The sequence below is a fragment of the Cervus canadensis genome, chromosome 9 (genome assembly GCF_019320065.1).
Source record: "Cervus canadensis isolate Bull #8, Minnesota chromosome 9, ASM1932006v1, whole genome shotgun sequence".
Lineage (NCBI taxonomy): Eukaryota > Metazoa > Chordata > Mammalia > Artiodactyla > Cervidae > Cervus > Cervus canadensis.
The window spans coordinates 22,836,690-22,857,834 of NC_057394.1; the positions used below are offsets into that span (position 1 = coordinate 22,836,690).

The 21,145-nt window shown below is 37.2% G+C and overlaps 1 long non-coding RNA gene across 1 annotated transcript in view; it reads left to right on the forward strand.

Annotated features, from left to right (window-relative positions):
- LOC122447518 overlaps positions 1–16,770 on the forward strand; it is a 32,640-nt gene extending 15,870 nt beyond the window's left edge. The window contains exons 2-3 of the long non-coding RNA XR_006271265.1: positions 11,244–11,304; positions 16,243–16,770. This is a non-coding gene — a long non-coding RNA (uncharacterized LOC122447518). The remainder of the gene's footprint in view (positions 1–11,243; positions 11,305–16,242) is intronic.
- Positions 16,771–21,145: the final 4,375 nt, after the last annotated feature.

Consider the following 21,145-nt stretch of genomic DNA (forward strand, 5'->3'; position numbering starts at 1 on the left):
GGAAAACTGGATACTACAGATTCCTAGGAAGTTCTGGAACAGAACCGCTTTCTTTCCCTCTGAAACTTATTCAGTTCAATTTAGCAAACTTATAATTGATTCTAGGCTTCCCAGGTGGTGCTAGTGGTAAAGAACTTATCTGCCAATGCAGGAGATTTTAAGAGACACAGGTTCAATCCCTGAATCCTGAAGATCCCCTGGAGGAGGGCATGGAAACCCACTCCAGTATTCTTGCCTGGAGAATCCCATGGACAGAGGAGCCTGGTGGGTTACAGTTCATGGGGTCACAAAGATTTGGACATGACTGAAGCGACTTAGGGCTCATGCACACAGACTTAACACTAACCACATTCTAATATTTCTAGATGCTGAAGCTCAAAAACAAGTGAGACGCAGTACCAGTTCTTGAGATCTTTGTCATCTGATGGATGAAAGAAACACAAACAAATGTTTTGAAGTGGAATAGAAGAGAACGTGAAGTTAGATAATTGCCAGACACAAAAGAATATCTGTGATGGTGCCAATTTATGTGGTAGCCACTAACACAGAGGAGGTGGGCAAAATGCAGGAAGTGAGTGGAGGGGTGAATAGTTGGAAGTAACTCAATGCTTGTTTATTGGATCTTGAAATTATTGGAGATTTTTGCCAAATGTTTAATTTTCACATGCAATCTAGACTATTAGTACAATTCTGCATATTACATTTGGAGAATAGCATGTTTATATAACATATTAAAATTTTTGTAATTTTTCTGTATATTATATGCACTGAAGCCTTGTAAAATATGTCAACTCCTCTTCTAAAAATCAATAATATGTTCTGTGGAAGGTACTTGTTTGCTCAAAGTTACATGTAGATAAAATTCTATGACCTTTCTTTCCTTATAGGAGATATTTTGATGATAGAAAGTGCATAGTAAGAGACCTCCTATTTATATGAAAGGAAACTAGAATTTGAAATTTCTAATAATAATGGAGGAAAATTTGAGCTAACCATGTTGAAAATTCAGCCTTGACAGCTGGAAAAGATAAATGAAATCTAATTTTGCTGCTTAAGTAATTATTTAAGTTCCTGCTTGGGATTAGGCTAGGCCTTGAAGCTATCACCTGCTATAGATCACCTGTCTTGCTTCTAGATGCGTCCATTCATACCGGGTGAATTTGCCCCAGCAGAGATGATTTTAAAAAATGATATTCCTTACACATGGTGTAATTGTCACTAAATTATATCAGGAAATTTTAAAAGCCATGAATTTAGAAAAAAAAATCTGTATATGAATAATTTTAGAAATCCTAGAAGCTAATAATCAGTTTCTTTTGGATTGTTACAAAAGTGAAAGCCCTAGATAACTTTCTGAGCAGAGATTTGACTTTTAACAATTACCAAAGAGCAAAGAACTGGCATGGGAATCGTATGATGATGTTTTTACCAAAAGAATAAGAAGTTATGAAATTTTTTTTGCTCTGGATCAACTATCACAGAAGTTGCAGCTTTGGTTTCCTATGTAAAGGTATTCAACTCAATTTCGATGCCTAAATACTAAATGAATAACTCAATTTATAGTCTACCATTGTGGCTCAGTGGTAAACAATCTGCCTGCTATTCAGGAGACCCAGGTTTGATCACTGGGTTGGGAAGATCCCCTGCAGAAGGGAGTGGTACCCACTCCAGTATTCTTGTCTGGAGAATCCATGGACAAGGGAACTTGGCAGGTTACAGTCCATGGGGTTGCAAAGAGTCAGACATGACTGAGCAACTTATACTTTCACAATCAAGTTAAACATGAAAATAGACTTTTGAATTCAACTTAATAACAGCATTTTACATTAGTTGAACCCATACCTACACGTGCAAGGAGTGGAGTGAAATGAACAGATAAAGAATGCATAGGGTCTGCTCTCAAGGAATTTTAATCTAGAAGACAGAAAGCAGACACTCAAACAAGATGGAGCACATTCCAAATAGTAAATTGCAGACCTTCAACGAGTAAGAAAATCATGCAAAGGCACTCAGAAAGCAGAGTATTTCCGGCGCTGTTAGTCAGAAGACTTTTGATGGAGGTCATGTAGGCATTTATATTTGAACTGTCTCTTGAAGAATGAGTAAGATTTGAATAGATGTAAATGAGGAGTATTAGTAAACTTGTAAATAGGAAAACACAATTAAGCTGCCTTGGTAGGCTACAGACGACAATTCATGAAAGACAGTTATAAGAAAAAACTGTAAGGGAGGCTGGGGCCCTGTTTGTAATGGGCATTCAAACTCGTGCCAGGAATGTAGACTCTAATAACCATGGATATCACGAGCCTTCTTTTATAATAAGCGAGGGAGTTGTATGATTGAAACAGTGCGCTAATAGTCCTAGGAAGATTGCAGAGGGGAGCAGTGAAGCAAGAAGGCCATAAAGATGCTGTTAAGTGTCCAGGCACCTCATCTTAAGATAAGGGAAATGGGAGCAAGGGATTGTTAATTAGTTCTATTTGTATAGAGCAGGAATAAAATTTGGAGAGTATTTAGATATTGTCAGTCAGGAACAAAGAAAAGTGACTCCATGAATAAAAATACACAGGTCTGGAGAGAGAACTGGAAATGGCAAGACAAATGGGATTTCCTACCATATTGTTTCTCATAAGGAAAGAAATGTTAGACCTCCTTCACTGCTGAAAGAAAATATTTGAAGTCATCAGTATAGCTGTGAAATTTGAAGCCTAGAGGGCGAGCAGGCTTCTTACAGAGTCCATACACGATGAGAAGAGTCCTATTGCAGAGGTTATGCTTAGGGCATGCCGACGATTAATTCCATGAAGAATCCAATAAAGGACAACGGAATGAGTTTTCAGACAATTAGAAGGACTAAAAGAGACAGAGTATTACTGAATCTAAAAAAAAAAAATCCAAAAAAGAAAACTTGGTAGTTTTGTAAGGTACAACAGAAAGATGGACAAGAGTAAGGACTGGCAGGCAGCCATGCTAACATACGGTTATGAAGTACCTGGAGAATTATAAAAGTGCAGGTTTCAGAAAGTGAAGAATAAGGGGGAGCACATGCATAATTCAGGCCTGACAGGTTATCAATTTTGGTTTCTCTCCATTCTATCATTCATAGCATATTTGTGGAGCACCTCCAATTAGCTTCAGGGCTTGGGGATCTAGCAGTGGACAAAACAAATTCTCTCATGCGTCTTACATTGGAACAGGGAAACAAATATATCTCAAGGGGTGATGTTTTAAAGAAGAAATATAGGAAAGGCTGGGGATATCTAACAGATTCATACTCCCCCGCTTAAAAGGAGATGCTTTTTCTTCTCTTATTTATCAGTGTTCTAACTTTGCATCAGATGCAGGCTTAATTGAAGAATTATTGAAAAACTACAAAATGCCGTTGGAGAATGGAGTCACTTTCTGGCTTTGCCCTTTCTTACAGAATGCACTTCTTAGAATATATAAGACTCTATCTATGTAGATTATGCAGGGGAAGAATTAGCCCTTCCTGCAAAAAATTAACAGCTTTGTAGAAGCTCTGCATAGAAAAATAAAACTGAGGAAATACAGTTTATTAAATTTATTATTATTAAGTTTATTAAATATAGTTTAATACTGGCTGGAAATACAGCCAGTCCCAAGATATCTGTTTCTCTGTATCTGTCTTAGATTGAGAAGAAGACCAAATTATTTTATTTTAAGGAATTGGTTGCCTTAAACGTATTAAGGGCCATATTAACACAATATGCATGTGCCTCCTATTGCTATAGCTTGAGCATTTTTTCACCTAAACTCAGTGAAATGAACAAATAGGAAAACTTCTATAATAATTCACGGCTTTAGATAGGAAGGGCTATAGCCTTCAGCATGCACAAATAAGAAACACATAGGCAAGTTTTGATTTAATTTGATGCTTTTTGCAAGGTCAGGTTGCTTAACTGAATAAGCAAGCCATGTTTCATGCAGGAAAGAAATCAATGCTGAGTGCTGAGGAGAAGGCCCTTTCACTACCTCGATTAACCTTGTACTATTTTCTTAAAAGAAATATATCCATAAATATAGGAAATTTCACTCTTTTCCAAACAGAAGGTAATTAAAACTGCCTTATGTGTCTGTTTAGTGGAGGATATGTGATGATATCCTGCCTTTACTTAAAACCACCTTTGGTATTAAATGTTGTCTTACCTAAAAAGTAATATAGCAGAATGACTTTTATTACAGATGGTAATTTATGAAAAATGTAGCCAATGGAACTGATGTCAAACTTTTTGTCCACAAGCTCTATTTACATTCATATTGCTCACTATTTACCAAGGTTTGCTACAGCACGAGGCACTATCTCACTGGCATTATGCCTGTTTGTATTTTTTAAAGTGGTTTTGTTTTTTATTCTCATATAGCAGTGCAGCTAATTACAGCTGCTCACTCTTCTATTTCAACCCTCAAAGCTCTCTGTTTTCTTTGGGCTTTGCTTTCACTCACAGGCATAATATGTTTTTTTTTTTCCATTTTGTGTCTGATCCTCTTTCATATACAGCCAGGAGAGGAGCGTCCTCTGCCACAGAGAATGAAAAGGCTTTTAGAACTAATTTTCATTTGCTGTGCAGTGCCCATGGCGTTCTTGGAGTGTGTGATGTACTATCATCAGGTTTTGATTATGCAATTGAAATGCAAAAAAGTTTAAAAGCTCAGCTTTATTGGCCTTATCAGCAGTTTGCACTCTTCCAAAAGCTCTGTTAGAACAAATACATGATCACTTTTGGTTCAAAATTACTATATGTCTTAAGAAAAAGAATCTAATAGATGATGCTTAGAGAGAAACTGGTGTTTTAAAATTTTATACTGTATTTTTATGCCATTTTGTTCAGTTTTTTTCTATTAAAATTCTTATTTGAATATGATTGAAATTTGGAAAAAGTGCACAACTCTACCTTGTCTTTCAATTTGCTGGCAACGACCTGGCATGACAGATCCTTATAAAAATATTCTGCATAGAAGGATGTTTACTTAAAAAAACGGCTGTTTGTATACTCTTCACCTTACAGGTTTTCCACTTTAAGTCGTTCTGAACTGGAGTGGACCTTGGATTATTGCAAAAAGTGAAACAATCAGTTTTCTTGGGAAGGACTTGAAAAATCTGTGTATTTGCATGTAAATGTTCGGGTGTGTGCCCACTTACACATATTATTCTAGACTAGTCAAGAAAAGACTTCAATAAACATGCAGAATAAGAGAAACGTCAACTAGGTTTTATGGGTCTTATGGACTAGACTAGAAATACACAATGAGCTCTGCTGTGGAGAATGTGACTAGGTGTATTTTCTCTTCCTCCACTGATTCAGATATTGCTTGACTTCTATAGAAGCTGATGTAGGGAGAAAAAGGTTGAACTATAAGAAAGTAAGTCCAGTCTTCTTTTTAATTAAAATAAGATAATTTTAAGATAATTTTGTGGTCATTTCAGACATAAGAGCGAATGCTCAATTATAAGATTCTTACCCAGTTTATGTTCATGGATGACATCATGCTCAATGTTAGATCATAAAAGAATCTATACCATATTTGAATTAGATACACTAAACCCCCTTGGAAGTAATAGTGATCAAGTTAACCTGCTATGAAACATGATAGGAATCTCTGTATTGGTTTAGCAGTGCTGACCTCATGACATTACATTCTAATCATGAGAATGAGATCTGTATGAGGCAATGTACTAGCACAAAGAAACCTGGGTGAAAAAATGAACTTCAGATTCCATACCGAATCAGAGATCAAAAGATCTGTTCCATTAAACTTTAAACCAGAGAAATTCATCTGTCCGCCTCAAGGCCTAGTGTCAATCAATGACTCAGCTTTAGCTGGATTATGGTTAAGCCTGAATGGTCATGCGAGAGAGAATTTCAGACAGCAAGTCTCCAAAGACAGTGCTGTTCTAAGACTCAACATGACAGAGAAATATGCTTTTTGCTGTATAGCAAAGAAATCTTATTCACCTTTACAGATATAGTGACAGAAATCTATACCATATTCGTCATACACATATGCACACAAAAATAGGGTAATCACTAGAAATGTGACACAAATGGATATTTTGTTTCTTGTATTTCTGTCTAATGATTTGGGGCCTTGCCTTGCTCTCTTAATTTGCTTAATATAATTTAAACCAAGATTCCAAAAGGCTATAACGTCTCATTGTATCTTTACAGCTTATATAATTATAGCCAGATATATCACTGGGATATCAAGATGTAACAGTTCCCCACTTGTCTTGTTGAAGCCCTCCTTTCCACTGATGAGTCAATTTCTTTGCATCAACTTAGTGAAATTCTGCAACTTTTCAGTTATATCAGTTGTTGGAAAAGTCTCCAATTTGTTATTAAAACCTAGTCTTATTCATTATGAAAGTTCAATATTAAATCAGTTTCAGTTCTATGGTTCACTTTTAAGTATGCAGAATCGAAAGGTCAGGTTGAAATTCAGACATGTTTAATGGCATCACCTGAGCAGTTGGTCACGTGGTACAAGCTGAAAATTTACAGATAAAATAAGGTCTGAATTTAAAAATATTTTATTTTAATCCTGACATGAAAATGATGAAATAAAGTAAGTCCACAGCTGTACTGTTGGTTAGCTGTACTATCAGAAAGGAAATTTAATTTAGAGGATACATTGACTCTAAATGAAATGAGTCATGAGATAAGAAATTTTAAGATTTGTGACTCCTGTGGCCATAATTACATATGAAATATTTGAAACATGAATACATTACTATATTTAAGCAAAGTGCAGGAAGGGTTTAGACTGGTATCTTTTGAATGTGGTGGTGGTGGTTTAGTTGCTAAGTTATGTCCGACTCTTGCAACCGCATGGACTATAGCCCGCCAGTCTCCTCTGTCCATGGGGTTTCCTAGATTAGAATACTGGAATGGATTGCCATTTCCTTCTCCAGGGGATCTTCTTAACCCAGGGACTGAACCACAGTCTCCTGCATGGCAGGCAGATTCTTTACCGACTGAGCCACCAGAGAAGCCCATTTTTTGAATATATCAATATATATATATTATATGACTGAAATGTCTGTCTTTTAGTTTTGATTCAGTTTTATTACAAACATGTAGTGCCTCAAATGTTAAACTGTATACATACTTAAAAATCTGGATAACTCAGACTTTTGGACTCTGTAGGAGAAGGCGAGGATAGGATGTTTCGAGAGATCAGCATGGAAACATGTATATTATCTAGGGTGAAATAGATCACCAGCCCAGGTTGGATGCATGAAAAATATATATATATATATACTCAATCTTACATTCTTCACCTTCTAGGAAACCACAACCCAAGGTAGAATGGCACCACATGCATCAAAGTGGCATGAAACCTAAGTGAAAACTATTTTATGATTTGTTACATGGTTTTATAGTCCTAATTCTAGCTGACCAACTTAACTTGGTATATACAACCTAAAAACAAGATACCTTTAAGCCTTATTTGACATCTATATCAGGATAAATCTAGTTTTCTTGCTCCAAGGGACCAAGATAGTGAGTTATACAATCAAAATGGGTGATTCCCAAGTTAAAAAATAAACAATAAACTTTTATGGTATCAAATAAAAAAAAAATCTGGATAACTTTTTCCACTTGTTTGAAAGTAGTAAAAATAATTATTTTCTAACTGAATGCTGATCAGATATTAAAACCTTTATCCTAATTGCAAAAACACCCAGGAGATAGAAAGCATGTTGACCTGAGTTCTGGATCATGGGTCGGAAGAGGGAAACAGATGAAGGAGAACTGGAGATCATGGTGAACCCGAAGCGCCATCTGTGTATCTCCATAGCGTCTGTCACTGGCGCTGGGCGTGACAGGGAAATAGGCATGTGCAGAACCAGGGGACGGCTCTGAGGCTCAGCGTCCTGGTGACCTCAAATATCTGAGAACTTGGGGTGGTTTTATGGATTTCCCTTGCAGCCTTTGGCTCAGTCTCTAATAAGACTCATTAACACACAGTAATCAAATAACAGTTTTCACTTCAGTGCTTGTAACAAAATGACCCTCTCTACTTTCCAGCCTCAAAGACAGAAAGTGCTAAATGCCAAAGCAGAAATAATAGCTCCTGTTCATTGCCTTTTTGTGTATAAGGAATGAGATGGTGACTGATGTTTATAGTGCAGAGTTTTTATTAAATCACAGTTTTTCTCTGAGCAGCAGAATACTTTGAAGGGGAACTTGAGTTCATTAAAGAACACGCCTCACTTTCCTCCAAGCACTCTCGTGTTCTCTTCTAAAGATGCTGCTTGGAGGCCTTGTCATCTTCATCTGATTCAGCATTCTAATTATTTTATTTTAATGGAAGAAACTCTGATAACACAGTCATAAGTAAATGCTTATTAAAACAGCCTGTTTATCACTGCCTCTTTGTAATCAGTTCAGTTGGGTTATGATTTAGGTTATAACACCTGCAGCACGTTAATTCAGTTGCTCAAGTGCAATAAACAGGGATGACTTGTGTTTATATTTTGACCTTCTTTCTAAAGATGAATACCACCTTCAAAACCACACTAATTAACACTGCTCAATATTCTGTAATAAATTACATGGGAAAAGAATTTGAAAAAGAATAAATACATGTATATGTATAACTGAATCACTTTGCTATACACCTGAAACTAACACAACACTCTTAACAAACCATGCTCCAATAAAAAATGAAAATTTTTTAAAAAACATATGTGAAGGCCACTAGAGCATTGTGTTATACAAAGAATCCACACTTTGACATAGTATTAGGCTAGAATAAAATATTACAAATACAAAACATGTTTATCTAACCATATTTTCGTTTTTGTGGAATATCTGTTTTGAAAAAGAGATATGGCAAATGTTACCCCTCTTATGTAAGAGTTAATAAACTTCCTTTAGAACTTATTCTGTATTTACATACAGTTTAACAAATGAAAACAAATTGCCTGTGGGAAGGGAATGCCTTGTCACTGAGACACAGAAGGGACAAAGTCTTGTTTAGCAGGATGACTTATCTGCTCTCCCTACTCCAAACTTTTCCAGGTTATTCCAGCATCCTGTTTTTAATCCTTTTACCTGCATCACTACACAAATTCCTATTTTTCAGTTCATTTCTTAATGGCTACTTTTAAAATGCCTACAATTTTCATAGCAGTGGGTTAATTTTACTAAATTGTTTCAAATATTTAGTATGAATGTTGCTATGAGGATTATATAAAGCCATCTGTTTACACATTGCTTAGCCCACACACTTAATTTCTCCTTGGTTCCTTTTCCCCATCTCTACACACTGATATATGTCTGAAAATTTTTTTAAATTTATTTTTAATTTTTAAAATTTTATATTTTTAAGGTATAATTGACATGTAATATGTAAATTTAAAGTGTACTTGTGTTGGTTTGATACATTATCAAACAATTATTAGGTCTCGTGTCAACTTTCAATAGCACTTGATAGAGTTGGTCATTATGTTTTTATTTTTATTTTATTTTATTTTTTTTTATTATTATTTTTTTTTCCAGTGGGTTTTGTCATACATTGATATGAATCAGCCATGGATTTACATGTATTCCCCATCCCGATCCCCCCTCCCACCTCCCTCTCCACCCGATTCCTCTGGCTCTTCCCAGTGCACCAGGCCGGAGCACTTGTCTCATGCATCCCACCTGGGCTGGTGATCTGTTTCACCATAGATAGTATACATGCTGTTCTTTTGAAATATCCCACCCTCACATTCTCCCACAGAGTTCAAAAGTCTGTTCTGTATTTCTGTGTCTCTTTTTCTGTTTTGCATATAGGGTTATCGTTATCACCTTTCTAAATTCCATATATATGTGTTAGTATGCTGTAATGTTCTTTATCTTTCTGGCTTACTTCACTCTGTATAATGGGCTCCAGCTTCATCCATCTCATTAGGACTGGTTCAAATGAATTCTTTTTAATGGCTGAGTAATATTCCATTATGTTTTTAAAATAATTTTTTCTTTGTGGACATCATAGTTACCTTTATTACTTGCTTCTTGATTTCTTTTTCTGGCTTCTCCTTTTCCTTCTGGTATGTTAATTTTGGAGTGCTTCAAAGCTCAGTTCTTATACTACTTGTAGACAGTATTAACACTCATCACTTTGGTGAGCCCATTCAGTCTTATTATTTCTTATAACATCCATACACTAATGCTCTCAAATTTATATGTTGCCATAAGCTTTTGTCTGAAATTCAGACTTGTTTGTGATGCCCTCTGCAATCATGTCTTTACTGATGTCTAGTGGGCATTTCTAGTATCTCAATTAAATACAACCCAACTGAAACCTGTTTTTACTATCCTTCCAAACTTCACCATCTGAGTGAAAGTCAACAAATTAGTTCTAATTGATCAAACTGAAGACTTTAGAATAATTTTTTTAACTTTTTTTCATGACTTAGTCCAATCTCTATACACGTAGTGTTGGCTGTAGGTTTATGAATATTTCTTACCCCTCTACTACTACATGATCCAAATTACTTTCCTCTTAAAAACAGATAATTGGACGTTCCTCATTAATTATATTCTTTCACCTGTCTTTACTTTGCCTCCTAAGTCTATTCCCATCTCCACAAACAAATCATGCTAAATTGCTTGTCGTGTCTGACTCTTTGCAATGCTATGGACTATAGCCAGCCAGGCTCCTCTGGGATTCTATGGGATTCTCCAGACAAGAATACTGGAGTGGGTTGCCATGCCCTTCTCCAGGGGATCTTTCTGACCCAGAAATTGAACCCGGGTCTCCTGCATTGAGGGCAGATTCTTTACCACCTGAGCCACCAGGGAAGTCCCCTACAAACAAAGTGAACCTTAAAAAGTCAAATCAAACCATATTACTTCTCTATCAAAATCTTCCAATGAATTTCCATCCCATTCAGAATATAGCCCAACTCTCTATGCAATATAGCACCTATCAATTCTTCATCCTTATTTTCAGTTACTCACCCTCTTACCATTGTGGTTTTCCCACACTCCTAATTCCTAACACACACCAGGCATGTTCTTGCTTCTGGGCTTTTACACTGGCTGTTTCTTCTGAAATCCTTTTTCTCAGCTCTCCTCATGGCTGCTGCATCACATACTTCAGCTTTGGCTCTGACTCCTTTCCCACTTACTTGGTACCCTCTTCCTCTGTCATGAATTTTTTTCATAGCATTTATTATCACCCGATGCACTATGTAATTTACTTCTTTATTGCCTTTCTCCTCTCATTAGAATGTGATCTACCCGAAGACTAGGATTTTGATGGTGTTGCCCACTGCCTGTACGTTACAAAGTAAGTACTTAATAAATGTTTGCTGAATGAATGAGATGAATGAACATCTTATGGCCACCCCTGGACCACTAGGTAAAAGTGAAGAATGATGTCGATTTATTAGGCCAATTGGTCCTTATTCCCTGGGACTGGGTCTTATTGCTGCCTACACAAAATTGAGCTTCTGTTAATAAGGAAGGTGGATGGGCACGTTGCTGGCAACCAACATAATTGTTGCCCAGAAGAGGAAGACTAGAGGTGGTGTTTGAAGTACTTAAATGTGTGTGTCTTTAAAGGTAAAATGTGAAAATTTATTTTGGTGCTTATGAAAAGATTCTGTTATTCCTTGTGCTTCTACATTTTTTTTTCAAAAAGGTTGAATGTTTAGAAAGCAAGTCTTTGATATATCAAAAATTTTAACTATAATCCCAGGTGTCTTATACTATCAAGCCCCCATTATACCTTGTAAGGACAGAATTTTCATTGTTGTTGCTATTTTTTTTTTTTTTTGCAAAAGTCCCTTTATTTTCCTTGGTATGCTGATAATGCTAACAATAAGGTTTATCTGAACTTGTACACTATCAAGTCAATTGTGGATGACTGAACTAAGGGTGAGAGTCAGAAATAAAAGGGAGAGAGAAAACAGAACAAGGATTCAGAAAAAAATATATATACACTTTTTTGTCACTTTGAATGATTATACAGGCATTTTCATCTATTTTACACCTTTTTGGTTCTCTCAGCCCCCCAAATGGGATGGTAGTGTAAATAATGCACCATGAATATATATGTGTGCACATGCTCTAAAGCTCTGTTTAAATAACCTCTGTTATTTAAACACCTGGTTTGTTGTGACAGTCTGTAGCACAAAAAGTTATGCAGGAGGTTTTGAATATATATAGAGGTTTCATATGAATTTATAAAAGTATATAAACAAATGGAGAAGGGAATGGTAATCCACTCCAGGACTCTTGCCCGGAGAATTCCATGGACAGACGAGCCTGGTGGGCTACAGTCTATGGGGTCACACAGAATCGGACAGGACTGAGCAGCTAACACACACACATACACAAAAGAGCAAAAATAATGGCAAGAAGATGTAAAATAGGAGTTTTAACATAATTACATTGGAAATATTCATAAGAGAACCTTCCACCATGGATCAAACACGATCTACACAGGCCATGAATCAGCAGCCATGGGCAATTCGTCTTTGGCTTCCAAATTTCAGACAATAAAAGCATTTGCACTACCCTTCAATACAGATTGAATTAAAAACTAAAGAAATCTCACAGATCTCAGCCTTCAAGAGATATGTTGACTGAGCATTACCTAGAAGACACCAATGTTCAAATATCAACATGATTTATAACTGGAGTTATCTTTAGCTGTTACTGCAAAAAGGTGGGCATGTCATGGAAGAGAGAGATCACAAAATACCCAGGTCAGAGAGAAGGATGTTGGTCATCAAATTCCTGGGGAGTGAGTGCCTAGCAGTGAGCACTTGCATGGGATTCCCTGATGGTTCAGTGGTAAAGAACGTGCCTGCCAATGCAGGAAATGCATGTTCAATCCATGAGTCAGGAAGATCCCCTGGAGAAGGAAATGGAAGCCCATTCTAGTATTCTTGCTTGGGTAGTCCCATGGACAGAGGAGCTTGGAGTGCTACAGTCCATGGGTCGCAGAGTCAGACACGACTTAGCTACTGGAAGGCAAAAAGCACATTTTAAAATTGAACTGATAATAATATATGAATTGTTAGTAATCCCAGATCAAGATACTACTACTTCACTTAAATTATTTGTAAATGGCTTGATAGAAGGTTAATATGGAATGGAAAAGTGATTTACAAAAATGTAAGGCATGTGCATAATGCAAAACCCAGACTCTAGAGGGAGAAGTTGGGATTGAAAATTTATACAAATTTATACAAACATGCTCGAAAGCAAAAATAAAACATATCCCCTGAGATTGCAATGATAATAGTGATAAATCTAAGAGATTTTCCTTTTTGCCTTCCACAATGTGTATATACACTTTAAATCTGTGCATGTATATATATATATATATATGTATACATTTTTCTCCATCTAAAACTTGTCTGTAGGATAAAGGAAGACCACAGGAACAGCTAGAAAGCTTTTATTCTATTCATGTTAGACAACTAGCCTTGTGGGGACCTATCTAGGCCCCTCCAATCTTTTGTACCAGGCAGCACGCAGATATTTCTGCTGAAAACATGGAACACTGTTTTAGGCACATTAACTCAGAATTTGGAAAATAGATTCCTATGAGTTATTGTATTCTTTGTATTTCCCTGGAAGAATGAAATGAATACCTGTGGTTTAGAAAAGGGCTTTTCTTTAAACTATAACACTTTCTAACACCATACACAAAAATAAACACAAAATGGATTAAGATCTAAATGTAAGACCAGAAACTATAAAACTCCTAGAGGAAAACATAGGCAAAACACTCTCTGACATAAATCATAGCAGGATCCTCTATGACCCACCTCCCAGAGTAATGAAAATAAAAGCAAAAATAAACAAATGGGACCTAATTAAACTTAAAAGCTTTTGCACAACGAAGGAAACCATAAGCAAGGTGAAAAGACAGCCTTCATAATGGAAGAAAATAATAGTGAATGAAGCAACTGACAAAGAATTAATCTCAAAAATATACAAGCAACTCCTGAAGCTCAATTCCAGAAAAATAAGCGACCCAATCAAAAAATGGGCCAAAAACTAAACAGACATTTCTCCAAAGAAGACACACAAATGGCTAACACAGAAAAAATTCTCAACATCACTCATTATCAGAGAAATGCAAATCAAAACCACAATAAAGTACCATCTCACGCCGGTCAGAATGGCTGCTATCAAAAAATCTATAAACAATAAATGCTGGAGAGGCTGCAGAGAAAAAGGAATCCTCTTACACTGTTGGTGGGAATGCAAACTAGTACAGCCACTATGGAGAACAGTGTGGAGATTCCTTAAAAAACTGGAAATAGAACTGCCATATGACCCAGCAATCCCACTGCTGGGCATACACACCGAGGAAACCAGATCTGAAAGAGACATGTGCACCCCAATGTTCATCACAGCACTGTTTATAATAGCCAGGACATGGAAGCAAACTAGATGTCCATCGGCAGATGAATGGATAAGAAAGCTGTGGTACATATACACCATGGAATATTACTCAGCCATTAAAAAGAATGCATTTGAATCAGTTCTAATGAGGTGGATGAAACTGGAGCCTATTATACAGAGTGAAGTAAGTCAGAAAGAAAAACACCAATACAGTATATTAACACGTATATATGGAATTTAGAAACATGGTAACAATAACCCTATATGTGAGACAGCAAAAGAGACACAGATGTAAAGAACTGACTTTTAGACTCTGTGGGAGAAGGCAAGGGTGGGATGATCTGAGAGAATAGCATTGAAACATGTATATTACCATATGTGAAACAGATCACCAGTCCAGGTTCGATGCATGAGACAGGGTGCTCAGGGCTGGTTCACTGGGATGACTCTGAGGGATGGGATGGGGAGGGAGGTGGGAGGGGGGTTCAGGATGGGGAACACATGCACACCCATGGCTGATTCAGGTCAATGTATGGCAAAAACCACTACAATATTGTAAAGTAATTAGCCTCCAATTAAAATAAATAAATAAATTTTAAAAAGAAAACAAAAAACTTGGACATTTTCATGAAAAGAGACTGGCAGAAATATATGCAGCAAATGTAATTAACAGTTTAATACTACTAAATATAAATGTTTCCTGAAAACTGAAAAAAAAAATAAAAAGGTGAAAGATTTGCAAAGTGAGATGATGAGAAAAAACTGCTCTCTTTGAGGAGAGGAAAGAGCAAAAGAAAGATGAATGTTGACATAAGGATGTGAGAATGGACATCAGATCATTTGAGGTTTATTTATGGTTGGTACAATTAAAATATTTTTCTCTATACTTTGAGAGTGATACTATTTAATTCATATTTTTTCCCCTATATTGTAATCCCCTCTTGCTTCAGTCTCCAGTAAAATCTTATTATATTCAAAATAGATTTTTTTGTTTTGTGGCATTAAAGAAGGATGAACTTTTTTTTGCATCTGTCTTTGCAGAAGCCTTTGTCTTTGGGCTTCACAGGTGGCACTAGTGGTAAAGAACCTTCCTGCCAATGCAGAGGACATAAGGGATGCAGGTTTGATCCCTGGGTTGGGAAGATTCCCTGGAGAAGGAAATGGCTACCCACTCCAGTATTCTTGCCTGGGAAATCCTACAGACAGAGGAGCCTAGTGAGTTACAGTCCAGGGGGTGGCAAAGAGCTGGACACTACTGAAGTGACTTAGCACGCATTGCATCAACCACTGCAACTGCATTATATTTTAAAAGAAAGAGGTGCCAGAATTCTAGAGTGAGGGCCTCAGTGAGGCAAGCAGAGGCTCATGGCAGAATTGAGAGTGGTGGGTAGTGGCCACGTCAGATCAGAGAAGGCTACACCATGAACTCTTTCAGCAGAGGATAAGAGACAAGAGCCCATTCCATCAAATATGCTATGAACCTTTAAAAAGGATGTCAGGCAATAGCATTTGTGTGTGTTGATCAGTATTTCTCACTCCTAAAGCAGGAGGGAGTTAATGGACCTTCTCAGGGATTCCACTAAGGAAACTAAGTTTGGAATTTATAGGAAGTCTGTTTTATTTGGAACATTCATTTATCAGAGGAGCACAGAAACAGAACCACAGTGAATAACATAACATAAGGGATTTATTATAGGGAGAGACTCTCAGGCGTTGTGGGTATTTGCTAAACAGGCTATTGAAGGCTGTTGTTTCTATGTCTAGGATTAGGTCTGAATGGTCAGCTGGGAAGGAAAACATAGAGGAGAAATGGGAAAAGCAAATGACTGACAAAGCTGTTTCTCATTGTCTCTGTTCTTAGATGCTAGAGCCCCAGGAATATGTGGGCACCCTTCACCACGATGCTATATTCGCGCTTAGTCCAGTTGCTAGAGAAGCTGAAAGAGGGGAAGGCAGAAACTAGAGGATTCCAGAGGCCTGGCTGCTACTCCAACAACAAGATCAATCAGCAGGCTGGTGACAAAGTGCGTGAGCTACAATAGCTACCAAACTCACACTCACCTGTCAAGGATAAGCTCAGGTGCGGCTGCCTGCCATCTTTCAAGTTATATGCATGTTCCATTTGTGGCCAATTCTAGCTTGTAACCTTCCAAATTCACCAACATGGAGGACAAAGGTGGGGAATGTAGTTTCAGCTTAGCTAACTTGACATAGAAAGTCACTGTATTTTGTTAAATTTTGCAGTTTTAATGTAATTGTGCTTTAAATTGTGGACTTCAGTTTAATAATAAAACTTCAGGAAGCTGTGGCATGTTATCTCATGCTTTTTAATACATCTTAGAATGTTACTCAGGCTATAAGATCTCCAGTAGGAGGGCATGGCAACGCACTCCAGTATTCTTGCCTGGAGAATCCCATGGACAGGGGAGCCTGGTGGGCTATAGTCCATAGCATCTCAAAGAGTCGGACACGACTGAAGTGACTTAGCATGCATGCACACACAGGCTATTATATTGTGGTAATTTTATAGATTGGATTTAGTATTCTGAATCATTATTTTTGTTCTTTCAAAAGTTACTATAGTGTCCTTTCAAAAACTAACACTATTGACTGCTTTCTGTATCAAGTAAGAAGATCTCAATGATAATTGTAATTTAAATTCTGATGTCTAGAGTGGGAAGCTCAGTTAAACAAAACTCATTAAAAATAAAAAAGGATACCTTACCAGGGTTGTGTATTGTGCTTTATTTTAGATGAAAATGAAGTGATGATTCATAATTTTCTGAGTTTGAATATTGAATGCAATATTAATTAAATGCAATAAGCAGTTAAGTTTCATATACAATACCTGGCACATAGTAAGGACTCCATCAAAGGAAGAAGCAACAAAAATAATGGTGATGTTGATGAAGAAGAAGTGGGATGCTGGATTATGATGGTGATAAACGACTCAAGATATGGTAATAAATAAAGGAAACTCCTCAACTATTGTTTCCAAGACAATGCAGGCTGTTCTCATAGAAAACTGGATAAATCACTTACCAATTAACAATCCTAGTGACCTACCCATCATGGTGTTGTACCCTCAAAGGTGATGTTCTCTGAATATCTCTTATTATCCTTAACCCATAAGTAACTCTTATGTGAGCTCATCATAGCTCTTCAAGAGCTCACCTATTGTATGTCACTGATGTCATATCATGGCATATGATCATACATCATCTCATATGTCATAACTTCTATACAGTTAGGGAATACTCTGGCTTTCAGGCTCACATGGCAAAAAGTATGACAACTTTGGGTAGCAAGAACCACCTTTACTCAGCAAAGACCTGCAGAAGGGGCAGGCTTTTTGGTTTTATGGACTGTGCAGTGGCTATCTGCTATTTGGTAACCTTACTGCTAATTGTCCTAAAGAGGAACAGTTTTGAAATAGGAACATTTTTGAACATTTTGAAAGGCAAGAAATTTGAAAGACATGATAGAGATGTTTTGGCTTGAACGTATGAAAGAAGTATAAAACAATTTTTGATGTTCGATTATTAAGCTAAAAACAGTACTCTTCCCCTCTATTGCTCAGAGAGGCATCCACCTCTACTCCAGTTCTTCTCCCAGACACGTGGTGGCGCTGTACTGCGTCAGCCCCTCCCATCACCTCCCACACTGCAGTTAGGGGTGACCACTGACCAGCTGTGGCCAATGAAATAGCAGAAGAGAAATGCGTCAGTTCCGTGTAGGAGGGATTAATTGTCGACACCCAGATTTAAGCTTCAGTTTCTCCAGTAGTGATCACAGTAGAAAGAGCTGAGAGGGAGTCTCTACCAGCCTGGGTGTCTGGGTGATTGCCCTGAGCTGTTCCATTGACACATTTAGGATGAGTGGAATATAAACATTTGCTGTGTTAAGCCAACGAGAATAGGGTGGTGTTTGTTACTGCTGCCTGACCTAGCCTGTCCTGACTAGTAAAGATGGTGACCTCTAGGGCTTATATACTAAAAAAGAACCATCCCAGAATGTACAGTGCAAAGCCACTTAGCTTCTCATCATAAAATTCATACAGCGAGGAGGAAGCCGCAGATCACAGATGGTGGGCCAAATTCCTTGGTGGTTGGTACTGGGAGAACAAGTGTTAAGCCTAGGGAGAATGTGTGGGCAGCCATCTGTCTCTGGCCAAGTGAACATGCGAATGTTCCAGGTCTTTAGGCAAAAGCAGAAAAGGGATGCAGCACTGTGATCAACAGACATTCTCAAGGTGCAAAACGTTTTTGCTGTGTCTTTTTTTCCCCACCAAGCCTCCAGATCTCTAGTTCTTGATCATCAACAGACAACTGTATGAAAGCATGAATTTATTTTTATTCTACTTTTTACATTAAATAATTTCAGGCTTTTGATAAACTGGCCAGGCATGCACTTGGTGAAACAGTTGCACTGTTGATATAATGACACAAAATATTTAACATGTTCAATTCATTTCATGTTAAAAAAGGAAATAAAATAGTTTGTGAATTAACTTAAAGCTGCTGAATACAAATGTAGATATATTCATTCTAAATGTGCTTGTTGTCTTTATTATAAACATAATCATTTTACAAATACTTATTAAGTTAAAAGAAAATTAGTGACTAGTGCTTTATAATCATTTCTTGGAGATTTTGAATGTCTGTTAATTCCATGATAACACAGCTTTCTAAGACCAAAATAATGTGTTATGTATAAGAAGTATAACACATTCATTAGTTATGGTCCATAAGCACTTTATTAGCCCACCTGTTTAAAATTACCTGGATTATCTTCAAATTTCATTAGGAAAGAGAGATTTTTTCATTTCTTGAAGGATGCTAAAGAATTCCATATAATTTTTTACTCTGATACCTATGTCAGAGTCAATAAATATTAGGAGCACTTTAGGTTTCAAAGGACTCCCCAGGTGGTGCTAGTGGTAAAGAATCTGCCTGCCAGTGCAGGAGACATGGGAGACATGGGTTTGATCCCTGGGTCAGAAAGATTCTTGGGAGTAGGAAATGGCAACCTGCTCCAGTATTCTTGCCTTGAAGATTCTACTGATAGAGGAGCCTGGTGGGCTACAGTCCATGGGGCCACAAAGAGTCGAACCCAGCTGAGTGACTGAACTACCCACACACACACCCACACACATACATTTCAAAGACTGTGCCAAATGCAAAGACACATAGTGAAAAATACAAGGAGGGCCTGTTTGAATGTACCTTACTATATTAGGATCAATATTAAGCATGCAATTACACAAATAATTTGTTATGGTCAGATAAGTGTTACAAAGGGGGGCATTCAAGCTACTGTGAATAAGATAATAGAAAGACATAATCTTATCTGAAGTTCTAGGAAGTTTTTCTAGAAGAATGAGACATAAGCTAAGAGAAACTTGAAACACAGGTAGGAAGCAGACAAAGGGGCAGAGGAAGAATCTTTCAGATAGTGGGCTTAGCTTTGCAAAAGCTAAATAACTAGAAGTGATGTGATATATTCAAGGAATAAAATAAAAAATAAAGTGTACAGAAAGAAAAAAAAAACATAGGGAGTGGTGGACACAGACTGGAGCAAACAGATCTGGAAAAAGACCATTGTAGGTTGCTGATATAGATAGACATAGAGAGAGTTATAAATATATATGTAACAAGTGAATGAGTTTGCCTAGGGAGAGTATTTGGAATGAGCACATAGAACCTTCTTCAGGATTTAGAAATGAATCTCAAAGAACTCCTGCATTTAAAGTTTGAGGAAGAGGAAAAAAAAAAAAAAGATGGGGGAAGAGCTATTAGTGAATCAGGACAAAAACAAAATATGGTGTTAGTAAAAGCAAAGAAAGAGTCTGTCAAGTTTATGGAGTGGGTCTAGTCCCCATCTCAAGCTAAATGTTCACAGGAATAGAGACTCTGTGTTGTGAGATCTTCTGATTGTATTAAAAAAGCAAAAATCTAGATTATATACAATTCTTCAATTTTAAAATCAAGATTGATTGCTAAAATTGTAAAAACTCTGCCAATAGGCTGGAAATGATGCCATTTTAGAAACTCTGTGTTATACCAAGATTTGTAACCAAGGGTGACAACTATTTGGTTTAATCAGATACATAGAATTTAAGCAAAAACATTTGACTGTAATGCTTATTTCAGCAGGTCTTGAAACGTTGTACAGCCAGAAACAGGGACATACTGAAACAAGTAAAACTACTAAAGTTTTACAACCAGAGGTGTTCAGTTCAGTTGACAATTAGTAGGGCTAACTCTATAGATGACAGTATCAAATGTAGTCATAGTCTTAACACCAGCGAAAAATTTGCACATGAGCAAGAACAAGCCCCATTATATGTTATTTTACTGCTTGCTCCACTTAATGCATAAGAAATCCTCTTTCATCTTCCCTGATTCTAATTTCACCAGACAGACCCTCAAGTACAAGAAAATGTGTTGACATCCTTGATAACATAATTATCTCCACAACTAAGTGGCCAGTGCTGTTACACTATAGCCTGTATCTCTATCAGGATGCACTTCAGGGAACCTTGTATCTGTTGACTCCCAGATCCAGGCTTGCGATGTCTCTGGTGGCTGCTGGGCTTGTGCTTTGACCTCAACCAAAGCATGACTCCTTCTCTGGAAGTCCCAAGTATTCCCTCTGACTTGACGCTAGACTGTGGCTTAGCGTGTACACTGGCTCTTTCTTCCCTGCTAGTATCTGAAATGCACATTAAAAGGAGGGAAGTCTCCCAATGTGACTTATATTAG